Source organism: Monodelphis domestica, chromosome 3, assembly GCF_027887165.1.
Source record: "Monodelphis domestica isolate mMonDom1 chromosome 3, mMonDom1.pri, whole genome shotgun sequence".
Lineage (NCBI taxonomy): Eukaryota > Metazoa > Chordata > Mammalia > Didelphimorphia > Didelphidae > Monodelphis > Monodelphis domestica.
The window spans coordinates 225235457-225248965 of record NC_077229.1 but is presented as its reverse complement, the minus strand read 5'-3'; the positions used below and the strand labels follow the sequence as shown (position 1 = coordinate 225248965).

General features: G+C 35.0%; 1 protein-coding gene across 3 annotated transcripts in view; it reads left to right on the top strand.

Moving 5' to 3' along the window:
• The window catches only part of CTDP1 (CTD phosphatase subunit 1), a 155612-nt gene that overhangs the window by 10251 nt on the left and 131852 nt on the right, over window positions 1-13509 (top strand). The window lies entirely within an intron of this gene.

The following is a 13509-nucleotide window of genomic DNA, read 5'->3' as shown; positions in this document are numbered from 1 at the left end:
AACCCAGCAGGGGAAGGCAATTATGAGAAGAGGTTATTAGAAATCAGCTTTGAGTGTCTGTAATAGTTTGGAAACTATTACTACTGAAGCAAGAAGGTTGTATTTACACTCCAAAAGAAGAATTTTTATGATGGCATGACAGTTCTCTTCCTGCAAGAGAATCAAGGAGCCATTCTCATGGGGCAGCAACACTGTAATAAAAAGTTCTGGATTTTGAGTTAAGAGTATCTTAATTCCAGTCATATTTATATCACTGATAACTATGTGATCTGGGACAAGTCACTTCACTTTACTGAGCTTTAGTTCATAACCTTATATTTAAAATGGAGTTGGGACCATTTGATATCCCAGGTACCTCTAGATAGAAATCCCTCTTCTGATGAAGCATTGCAGTCTGTATCTTAGTTTTCATTTGTTTCTGTTATCGTCACCAAAAATCTATAGCTTGCTGGTCAGTGGATACTTGGGTTCTTTTTGGTTTGGATCTGCCATAACTTGTTCTCTGATGACCTACCATAAACTTTTAAGAACCTAGAATCATTTCCATAAGGCAATGGTAGGATTTTAGTGGGAAAGGGAAAAGGGACACCTCTAGTTAAAAGAAGATAAAATTTATCTTTAAAACCAAGCCTCATTGTAATAGCTTATTTATTACATTGTTTTCATGTTTTTCATTTTCTGCAATCAGAAGTAGTAAGGAAAGGAGTAAGGAAATTTGGTGCAAACATTCACCTAGAATACTACTGAAACGTTATAAAACTGTCAAGAATGTTTTTGCAAACACAATTTTTCTAATACTTTAACATTATTTGTAAAAGGTTAGGTTTTTAGGATGTTTTCTAAAATCCCCTCCTTTTCCCTTTTTTTCCCCTTCAAATTAGCACCAGTGATCTTGAGTGAATTAGAGATTAATTTCAGTTAAGCTATTTTTTCCCTTTCCTTTTAACTGTTGCTCACAAGATCACATTTAAGTGTACTGGGTGTGACAGTATCACAGAACCCAATGGGTTCAGTTAAACTAGCACAGGTGTTTGTGTTTCAAATCTTCTTATGGTTTAACAGGAAACAAAATTTTTTACTTCCTTTGTCTTATGGTGACAAATTGTATGTTTTGGGGAGTAATTAATTTATTTGAGTGCTTCAAGATTAAATTTATTGGAAGACTGGAAGTCTTACAAAATGTTTGGTCTTTAAAGATATTCTATGCTGAGTTGCCCCTGGGTCTCATGTTGCCAGCATAACTTCTGAATAAGGCCTAAACCAGATTAAATTGTAATTGAAATATGTTTAACAAAATAAATAGTGCTAATTTGTGGTTTTTCAAGTCATTATGTAGGGCAGAGATCTGTTTCTATTTGAGTTTGACAACATTGCTCTATATGATCCAAGAAAGTATAATATATTTTGTCAAACATTGGCTTTTTAACTTAAGCATGAGGCTTGGCTGCTGTTATTTTTTTTTCCTTTAAGTTAACAAATGGTACCTAATAAAGTTCTGAATATATAGTTTCCAATTAAAACCGATTCTTAAGCTGGGGTTGGTTAATTATTCTTTTAATGTTTTGACTATTGTATTTCAATATGGTTGTTTTCTTTTGCAATCCTATAGTGTCCTTAGGCTTCACCAAATAATCTTGGGCTAGGATTTTTAAAAAGGGGGAAGAATCCAAGTCAAAAATAATTGTTGGAATGAGGAACTCTGTTGAGCTTCATTTATTGGTTGCATGTAATCAAATTCTCTTCATAACCTCCAATATATGGCATTTAGACTGTGAGGCTTTGGGGATGAAGTGATTCAGATTGAAATCTTCTCTGTGCCTTCCTATTTCATGCTGTGTAAAGGTCATGCCCAGTGTAGTAGTATAGGTCTTTCTCTTTTCTCTCTATCTTCCTACATGACAAATGCACATTTTATGTTGTAGAAATCGAAGGAACTTTAGCCTCACTTGATAGATGAGCCTGATTAAATAACTTGCACAAGGCTATCACATAAAATGAGAGTAGCAGAATTAGGATTCAAACTCATTTTTCAGACTATTTGGATTTCCTTTTCTATTTATATATACACCTTTTATTAAAAAAAACAAACACCTATAACCCTCTATCTTAGAATCAATACTATATTTTGATTCCTAGGTTGAAGAGTGGTAAAGGCTAGGCAGTGGAGATTAAGTGACTTGTCCTAAGTCACATAGCTAGAAAGTGTCTGCATCTAGATTTGTACCCTGGACCTCCTGTCTCCAGATTTGGCTTTCTATTCATTGAGCCACCTAGCTGCCCCTTATACATACTTTTTATACCATTTCTCATACCCATTTTTTTTAAAAGGGCATTTGTGGCACTGAGCTATTTGAGACAGTAGAAGAACTGTGTAGTTTCTGAATGGGAGGGTAACCTGATTGTCCCCTTTAAGCCTTTTCCTATGTCATTGTCCATCTGCTACACTCATTCATGATATTAATGAACTTCGATTGGCTGCATGCCACTGTCCAGGCACTGTATTTTTTCACCCACCCTTTTACTGGGCTGGTGGTTTATGGAAAAATTAAAAGACTAAGGATAAGAGTATTATCTTACTTTGAAAACTTGTGTGGTTCCTATCTATATAACCCAAAATATTTATAGCATTACTTTTTGCAATAACAGAATTGAAAAAAAGATGTCCATTGATTGGTCAATGACTAAGGAAATTGTGGTATACAAATGTAATGGAATATTAATATGCTGTAATATGCTGTAAGAAATTATATGTGTGATGAATACAGAGAAGCATGGAAAGATCTGTATAAATTAATGCTGAGTGATATAAGTAGAGCCAAGAAAAATATAATAACTACAATTTAAATGGAAAAAAAACAACTATAAGTTAAAAATTCCTAAGTGAATATAACAAAATTATAAAGATCAAGCAGACCTAATGAAGAAATATTAAAAAAAAAAAGTGGGAGATTCCCAGGTGTTACACAGTTGCATGTGTTTTCACACTTTTTTCAATGTATCTAACAGTTGTGCTGATTTTATTTTATTTCTAAAAAATACTATTTGTTATATAGGAAGGATGGGGAGCAATAATTTATGATGTAAGGAACAGAAGACATCATAAACATTTATTTTTAAAATTAAGATGAGTAAAGTTGTTAAAAAAGCTTATGTGGAAGTCCACTTTTATATATCTAATTAATAGAAGGGTGCAGTTTCAAAGGAATGCTGTAAAGTAGCATTAAAAATAAATGTTTGTTCTTTTATGTCTTTGTATTAGGATTTTCTTGAGGGACTCTAAGCATATTTATTTTATTCTTGCATTTAGTTTAGTTTTATCTTTAATTTGATCCCTTTCAGATTCTTCAGTGTAGCTCAGTATATTTGTGCTCCAGCAATAATTCTCAGAAATTGTTCTTAGATGGTTGGTGACCAAATTATTGAACAGTTGATATATTAGTTACCTCTTTGTGGTTAGGCTCAGCTCTGCATCTGATAGCAAGACTTTTTGTGGCAAATTAGTGTCATTTACTTTCAGGTTGAGTATAGTTTTTCTTTTGGTCGGTGATGGAAGAGTAAAAGTAGATAATTTTATAGTAAACATACTAAAGAATCTTAGTAACAAAACATTTTTTAAAAACTCATGAATTCTCACAATAAATAATAAAATTTACATTTAAGAAATATAATATAGAAGTCTTAGATTAGGAAGGGACTTATGTCATTGTTTAGTCTAGAGCTTCTTACCTTAATGTCTGTAGATAGATTTTGGAAGTCTATGAACTTGAATGAGAAAAAAATTCCATCTTTGTTCAATATAAATCAGTTTGCTTTGTAATCACATGTAGAATGCATGTTTAATTTGTTTTTTTAAAAAATTCCAAGAATGGTTCCATAAACTTCACAAGACTGCTGAGACAATGAAGGAAGGAGAAGGTAAGGGAATATAGTACCTACTGTGTGGCAGGCCCTGTGCTAAGCACTTTAGTAACTTTTCTTTGGGCTAGCATGTTTTTAAATAGAGGGAAATAGGCTCTTTTAAGAGCTTAAATTTTTGCCCTACAGTTATATAGCTGAATAGCGACAGAACCCAACAAAATAACCTCTCAGTCCCATGTTCTTTTTAACCATACTACCTTTCTTTTACATTATGCTTAAGCAGAAAAAAATGGGCATCATTTACCTAATTCACTCATTAAAGATATATGTACTGAGTATAAAAATACTATGGATAGCTTTGGGTTCCTTTGCTTTAGCACAAAGAAAGATTATTTTAGGAGTTATTTCATAATTTTTCTATTTTTATTTTTGAGATCCAAACCAAGAGAAATAAAACTTCTGGCATTTAAAACTTTTTAAGTCATAGTTTCGGTTCTCCATAACATTGCTTCTTTTTGGTGAGATGCAATAGTATCAGACATAGTAGTTGCTTTTAAAATGGAAATCAGTGATACCTTGTTTTGCCCTACTTTGTTTCCTGTTCTATAACCACACATATATCTCTTTCTGAGAAGGTATTCACAATTCAGCTGAATGAATTTTTGTGTTTGGTATAGGCAAAGTAGGATGCTAAAGAAAAGTCTAACCAGGATTCACAGGTTATCTTCCTTGGCAATGACACCTTAAGATACCTCAGGCCTTAATAATGGCAATAGAAAGACTTTATTTACTTCCCTTTTTTAAAGTTCATAAACTAAGGTATTTAAGAAACAGTATTAGGTTTAAATGATTTGGTCTAGAAAAATAATACCTTTGTTTCTCATTTTAACATGGTCTTACGTTATTGTGGTATATTGATCTAGTTACTTTAGGCAGGATTAGATCAGAAATATATGTGTGGTGGGTTGCAGTTAGGTGGCTCAGTGGATTGAGAGCCAGGCCTAAGGACAGGAGATCTTGGGTTCAAATGTGGCATCAGATACTTCCTAGCTGTGTGACCCTGGGCAAGTCACTTGAACATCACTACTCTTCTGCCTTGGAACCAATACACAGTAATGATTCTAAGACAGGAAGGTAACAGTTTAAAAAAGAAAGAAAGAAATACTTTGGGAAGGCACATTTAGATAGCAAATTTGTCTGAAAAAGAGAAGGTCTAGGATTTTAGTGAACTGCAATCTTAATATGAGTTAGCATTGTGATATGGCCACCAAAAAAGATAATGCAAATTAAAACTTCATTAAAAGAGGCATAATTTCTAAGAATAATGAAGTTAGAGTCCCTCTGTACTCTGCTCTTATTCAGCTATATTTTGAAAGATATTAATAATAAGCTTCAGAGTATCAAGAGGGCAACCAAAAAGTAAAAGACTTTTGGTAAAAGACTTTGAGTCTCTGTCATATGACCATTGGTTGAAGAATCTTGGCATGTTTAAATGAAAAAGACTTAGGGCCAGGTGGAGGGTAGGATGGGATAGGATACAATAGCTTTCTTCAAGTTTTTGATGGCTTCTGTGTGGAAGAGTTATTCTACTTCTATTTCGCCCCAGAGGACAGAGCTAGGAGTAATAGGTAGAAGAAATGACAGAGAGGCAAATTTAAGCTTGATATTAGGGAAAACTTCCTGTCAGTCAACAAGTATTACCTACTTGATTCTGTGTCATATATTATCTGGAGATATAAAGAAAAGTTAAAATAGTTCCTAACTTCAAGATTCTATTCTAATGAAGGAAACATATATATTTTAGTATATGTGCTGCCAAAGCAATCATGACAACATGTATATAAATAGATACTTTATATATTAGACAAATACAGAATAGATATGAGGACCTTAGAGGGGAAGTGCTAGCAGCTAAAGGGACCAAGGAAAAGCCTTCTGCTTAAAGCAGTATTTGAGTTGAGTCTTGAAGGAAACCAAGGATCATAGGTAGTAATGGTGAGAAGAGAGAATTCTGGTCATACAAGAGCAGCTGATGCAGAGGTGGCAAATAGAGTAGGGCAATATGTATAGGCCAGTATAGATTGTGTGGAGTGTAGAAATGAGTGGAAGGTAATATGTGGATTGTGATGAACTTTACATGCCAAACAGGAGTTTAGATGACCCTAGAAGGAACAGGGATCACTAAAGTTTAATGAGTAGGGAATGACACAAAGCTTTGAGGAAACGGCTTTGACAAGTACATGAGGGATGAATTGGAATAGGAAGACCAATTGGGGAACTATTGTAATAATCCAAGTTAGAGGTGATGGCAACTTGAACTAGGGCAGTGGTGTTGAACCTTTTAGAGAAAGTGCCCACCCCTGTCCCACCCCCACCCCTATGGAGTGCTGCGCCCCGCCCCCCCCATGCCCATGGCTCCTCCCCTTACCCCAGACAGGGGAGGGAGGAGGCACTTCTATTGGGCTGCTGGGCAGAGGGGCTGAGGTGGCAGAGTAGAGGGGGGGGAGGGGAGCAGCTCTGCCCCAGTCCTTCTGCCTCTAGTAGTGAATTCAATAGGGACATGGCCACTTGCCCACAGAGAGCGTGCTTGCATACCCTCTTTGGCACCTGTACCATAGGTTCACCATCACTGAACTAGGGTAAGTACTATGGAAAGAGATATGCATGAGAGATATGGAGTGAGAAACAGCTAGGTGGTACTGTGTATAGAGTGCTGGGCCTGGAGTCAGGAAGACCTGAGTTCAAATCCAGCCTCAGACACTTACTGACTCACTAACCCTGAGTAAGTTCTTTAACTTCTCTATGCCTCAATCTCTTCATTTGTAAAATGGGAATAATAATAGTACATACTTTGCAGGATTGTTGTGAAGATTGAAAGAGATAATAATTGTAAAGGGCTTAGCAGAGTACTTGGCACATAGCAAACACTATAGAAATGTTAACAGTTATTATTATGTGTATGTGGAGTGAAGGGACCATAAAGAATCAAAGATAATACTGAAGTTGTGAACTTAGTTTGAGTTCAGATTGATCCTAGTTTATGAACAGGTTGTATTCTAAAAGTGTATTTGTAAGTCATTTGTTTAGAAATTAGACTGCATTTTTCTTTAGAAAAGATATAAATAGTAGTAGTAGTAGTTGTCATCGTCGTCGTCTCTCAGTAACTGAGGATGACGATTGTCTTTGTGCACTTTCATCTGTGATATAGATGAGTGTGCACAAAAACACTTGTGCGTGAAGGAGATTTAAGTGGAAAAGTCAATGCCCAGAGACAGTCCCACTCTCTCGGCATTGGAAGCCTGGGTCCAGTGGCACGAAATTAAACACAAGTCTCTCCTAACAGCCTCTGGGTTAGGGTTAGGAGAGACTTGTGTTTAATTACTCAAAACCCATGATATCAGAAAAACATATAAACCCAAACCCTAACCCCCACCCCCAGTTTTTAGGATCTTAAATTTGAGACGGAAGAAACCAATAAGAAGGTTCAACGGCTGAGATGGCAACTCAACAAAGCACTGTGGAGTGCTTAGGGCGTGTTGGAGCACAAAAGATAACAAGGCCATCCAATGCAGCTGAGGAAGTCTCCAGGTGTATAAGTAGTAGGTCAGTTCATTAAGAACTATCTGTAATTCTTTACATTTATGGATGAATACTAGAAAATAATATTGCAGTACTGATAAAGTGACATTTAATAAAAGTGTTCTATATTAAATGCTGATACTTGAGGAAAAGTGGACTTATAATTAATAAATATGTGGAGACTTTGGGCTTTTGTAAAGAGCTTTATTGTGTTGACACTGATTCTTTGTTTAATTTCATTTCCAAACTTAGCATTCCATTTCCTTGATGAAAATGGACATACTCATACATAACCCTTTGTGGAAATATAGCCTGGCAACTGCTCCTATAGGTAATATAGCCACAGCTACTGAGAACCCAGAAAAGAAAGTTTTTGCCACCAAGATCCTAAGCATTATCAAAAAGTTTAACATAAAAAATTGATTATAGGCAGCTAGGCCTACAACTGGGAGGTGCTAGGTTCAAATTTGACCTCAGACATGACCTAGCTGTGTGTAAATGTCACTTAATTCTAGTTGCCTAGCCCTTATAATTCTTCTGTCTTGGAACCAATACTTGGTATTAATTTTAAGACAGAAGGTAAAGGTTTTAAAAACAAATATATGTGTGTTTCTGTGTGTCTGTGAGAGAGAGTCAATGGAAATGACTTTAAAGAAGAGACATTATCTATTTTGTAACTGTGCCCTAATACCATGACACCTCTCCATCTTATTTGTAACAAATTTGCCCCATATTTTATCTCCTCTTTTAGAATGGGAATTCCTTGAGAAAAGGAGCTGTCTTAGCTTTTAGAAAATTTTTTAATTTATCCTGTCTCATCTTTCAATTTATATCTCTAGTGCTTACTAAATGTTTTTGTTTTTTTCCTATTCCTTCAAGCTCCTGGATCAAAATTAGGTCTGCAAATCACTTTCTTCTTAGAAATCTCAGCATTTTTGGCTTCCACTGAAGTTCTTTTTTCAGATCACCAGTAACTTAATAGCGAAATCTAGTGACTTTTCCCCCTCAGTGCTTAGCATAGTGCCTGGCACATAGTAGATGCTTAATAAATGTTGATTGGATTGGGTTTTTTTCTTCAAAATTTATTGATGCCTTTTTGTCTTGATAGATAGATAGAACTTTTTGCAGTCCTCATCCTCCCTGACCTCTGCAGAGTATGATGCCTACCTTCTCTTCTTTCTGGATTTTCTCTCTTCCTTTAGCTTCAGAGACATCTCACTCTCTTGGCTTTCTTCTTCTTTACTCCTTCTCTTTCTTCTTTGCTGGGAGCCCTTCACTTCTGTTTGGTAAGATTTCACCATGTTTTATTCTTCTTTAACCTCTTTCCAGGGAATAGTAATTAGATCAACACTACTATTCTAAGAAAAGTTGTATCCGTCAGTTGATAGAAGATTACACTCATCATACTTTCAATTTCCCTAACTAAAAACACCTCTACCTGGTCACTACTCCATTATATGTTATGTTTTAGCACAATAATATGTCAATCCTATGACGTATTGCTTTTTTATAATGTCCCTATTGCCTAGCACAGTGTCTTGACACATTTAATTGTGTGCCTTTTCATTTATTCATTTGCTGGCTTATTTTTTTGACTCCTTGAAGTGGGTATATTCACAAAGTTCTGACTTTGTCAGTTTTCTGTCCTTTATTTCTTCCTTTACAATTTTATTCAATCCCATGTTTAAGAAAGGGAGAAGGAAAGGAATAAGCATTGTCTACTAGGTGTCAGGTACTGTGCTAGGTGCTTTTACAAATTCTATATCATTTAAAAAATTTATTCTCAGTTATTACTTATGTGCAGATGAATTTGACATGATCTGTACCCAGCTGTTCTACAAGTGCCTCAAATTCAAGATTTCGAAAACTTATTCTTCTTCCTTACTTTATTTGTTGGAAACTTTCTTTTTATGTCCTTATCCAGTCAGTTAGCAAGTTTAGCCAATTCTTTCTTCACAATACATCCTGGTTTCTTTCTCTTTGTTCTCTTTGCAAACCACTCTAGAACTCATTACTCATTACTTGAGTTACCTTACCTTCATTCAAGAATCTCTACAGGGGGCAGTTGGATAGTTCAGTGGATTGAGAGCCAGGCCTAGAGGTGGGAGGTCCTAGGTTCAAATGTGGCCTCTGATACTTCCTAGCTGTGTGATTCTGGGCAAGTCACTTAACCCCCATTGCCTAGCCTTTACCATTCTTCTGCCTTAGAACCAGTACACAGTATTGATTCTAAGAGGGAAGGTTAGGGTTATTTAAAAAAAAAAATCTGGTGATCTCTTTTCTTGCTTTAGGTGTCTTCCTTCTCCCTCTCTTTCCTTCCCCCACCTTCCTTTCTTCCTTCTCTTCATCCCTTCTCCCCTTCTTCCTCCTTTCCCTACTCTTTCCTTTGTCCTTTCCTTCTTTCCTCCCATCTGTCAATAAAATATAACTTAATATAGTGCAAACTGCATTCCACCCTGAGGACAGATAGCAAACAACACTGATGTTGTTTACATTCCTTTCATTATCTCTGTGTCCTATATGTGTCCTATGCTTTCCACATTCTATAAGCCTACAGGCATTTATTTAACACTTACTATGTGTCATGCATTGGGTCAGGTGCTGAGGATTAACATTTTTTTAAAAATGGATCCCTTTTCTTAAGGGGCTTATTATATTCTATCAAAATATGCTTCCTAATGCTACCATATCTTTTTCTACCTTCTCAGACTTACGTAAGCCTTCCTTAATTCTTTACTCCATTCCTCTCCCCTCCTATCACATGACATATTTCTTATACCTCTTATGCATTTGTGGATTATTTTGTGTTATAGCTATTTGTGTATCTTTCCCATGAGACAGTGAAAGCAGCTAAACTTTATATGTTACCCCAGAGTTGCTTAAATATTTTAATTTGATTTTTAAAATATAGATAAATGAAAATGAGAAAGGAAAGAAATTATTTTTAGTCAAGTTGGATTCCAGATGCAAAAGAGGAAAAACGATAAAATTAGATGTCTATAAAAGATATTGATTGTAAGAGGAAATTTAACAATATGAGTAGTGAAAAACACAAAAAAGTGAAGAAACACTAAAAGAACACTGGATTTGAGGGCTTCAGTTCAAATCCCACCTCTGCCATTTAATACCTCTGTGACCACTTAGCTTCTCTGGGCTTGATTGTTCTTACCTGTTGAGAAGATTGGGATAAATGGCACTAATGACTCTTGTAACTACAATTCTACCTTTCTCTGTTCCTCCTCCAAAAGAAATGTGGTAGTAAAAAGATGTTAAGTCATAAGGGTTCCCTCTACTGGTCATCAAATGAGACATCAACCCCTAGGACATTTTGTTTACTGTCTAGAGCTGCTTGGAATTAGGGAAAGGAAACAAGGTGTAGCTAGCCATCCATATATGAAGGTTATTCCATAACTTGAGTGAATTTAGTTCTAGAAGCAATCATTATAGTCTACAACCTTTTAGACTTAGTTGTAAAACCTTCTAGAAAATATTACACAGATATATAAACTGTAAGAAACAGGTCAGTGATTTATGATGCAGAGTCCTATCATTTTGCTGCAGTGGTGTTGTCAGTGTATCTAACTCTTGTACTAGCATACCAGAATAAAGAAGTGTAATTTTGGCATCTATTATTTTTTTTATCTTGCATATTTAGAAAATTCTATGCCTTTTTTTTTATAGCACCTTCAGCTCTGAATAAATCCCTTCCCCCTCCCCATCCCCCATCCCAGCTCTCCTTTGTAACAAAAAAATGAAAAGGAATCCAGAGAAAAAAGACAGTTCATCAAAACCAAATCAACAGGTGTATTATATCTGATAGCATATGCTATATTTCATACCAATACTTTGATATATTTTCCTTTTTTTTTTCTAAACCCTTTTAGGGCAAGGCATTTGGAGTTAAGTGATTTACTTAGGGTCACACAGCTAGGAAATGCCAGATTTGAAGTAGGACCTCCAGTCTCCAGACTTGGCTCTCTGTCTACTGAGCCACCTAGCTGCCCTTCTCATATATTTTCAGTGAAGTGATGAGGAGGTGCATTTTATCAACCCTTCTTTGGAACCAAGGTTGGGTCGTTATAATTCTATACTATCCAGTTTTGTATATATAGTACTTATGTGAATATTGTTTCCATAGTTCTCCTTACTTTATTATGATTTCTCTTTCCTATGGTTCTCTGAATTCATCATCATTGATAATTTCTTCAGGCACAATATTTTCCCCACTCCCCAGTCAGTGGTTTTCTATTTTCTTTCTACTTATTTACTACTACCAAACTACTGCTATTAATATTTTTGTATATATGGGATTTTTTTTATTTTCTGGAGTCAAAGAATTTTCACATTTTAGATAGTTTTAGTTCTATAATTCTTTTATGTATGGGTATGTGTTTCTATGTGAGATTTCATTGAAGAACTCCAGATATAGAAACTTTCTATTGCAGCAGATTGGCAATTGAACTTCAATGAAAAGACTTAGCTGCTGGCAAGTCAAGTGATTTGCCCAAGATCCCACTGACCTTAAATGTCAGAGATCTGAAAATGTACAGAATCTTTGAGGTCATTTAATATAAGCCCATCATTTTATACCAGGTCTTCCTGACTCCTAAATTAGTCTGCCCCTTGCTCCGTACTACTTCTTACCTATGAGATTTCATAAGTAAGTTGTTTTATGATTCATGGTTTTTTATTTTAATGAGAACTGATATAAATGGAAACAACTTGATTTTTATCTTCTTTTTTATATTTTCAGGATGTTTCTACTGAAGAAAACAAATTCTACTTCATTTGAATTCTGATTACAAGTCCAAATTTAACACTGTGAAATAATCATAAATATAAATTCACACATTTAGGTTAAAATGTTTCCCATACATGATGGTATAAATATTGTAAATGTGTTTGGGGGGAGAACCTTTGGTGAGTGTCTAGGTAAATGCAGGCTTAAAATATTGTGACTACCCAAAAAGGCAATTGTCACCTGCATAGTATAAATATATATAGTTGGAGCATCCGGGAAATAGTGAGAAAGCTAAACTTTTGTATATGGTTATCTAAATTATATATATGTATATGTATTTATTTTTAAGCTGCTGCTACTACCAGAGAAGTATAGCAAAAAAGGAAGTAATAGTTCTATGGTAGCCTTTATTGGACCATCTACATTGAGAGCTGAGCGTTTAATTATAGGCATTACATTTTTAAGAGAAATATCACCAAGTAAGAAAAAGAGCCACAGGAACGGTAATGGGATTAAAAAAATGTCATATAAAGGGTAGCTAAATAAACTGGGAACTTTAAGCCTGGAGATTTATTAATTTTTATTTTTGATTTATTGATTTTGTAATTTAAAAGTTTACAAATAGTTTTGAGGTTTTATCAAGTGTCTTTTCTTATTAAACACTGTTTTGTGCAATATATTCTTTAAAAAAATTTTTTTACTCTACCTCTAGAACAGTCTGATTTTACAATACAAGTTGGAGTAGAGGTGAAGTGGGGTTAAAATCACATAGAAAGACTTAACTTATAGCTGAAGCAGGAGGGATAGAACATTAGATTGAAGACCAAAGCTTTCTATAAATATTTAAGAAATGCAAAATATAGAGCAATTACTAGGTATGAGGAATATCATATCACTTATAAAACCAACTTGGGATTCAATGAAAAGAGATAGTGGATTTTTCAAGTGTTGGCTCTAGCATCTAATAGAAGTTGTTCTTTTAGAGCAATGGTGTCAAACTTAAATGGAAACGGAGTTCATAAACCCCTACTTAAGGATCCCCGAAGACTACTTTTTGACTTAGTTTTTAAAATGCAGTGTTATCTTTTGTCTTACTATATTTTTATTTATTTTGTTAAATATTTCCCAAATTACATTTTAATGTGGTTTTGTCTACCGTGTTTGACACTTTAGTTCTAGATTATAACCACCGGTGTGGATTATAGTTGGTGTTAATTTCTTTTTTTTATTTTTAAACACATATTGTGTATTGGTTCCAAGGCAGAAGAGTGCTAAGAGCTATGGGGATTAAGTGACTTGCCCAGGGTCACACAGCTAGGAAGTATCTGCGG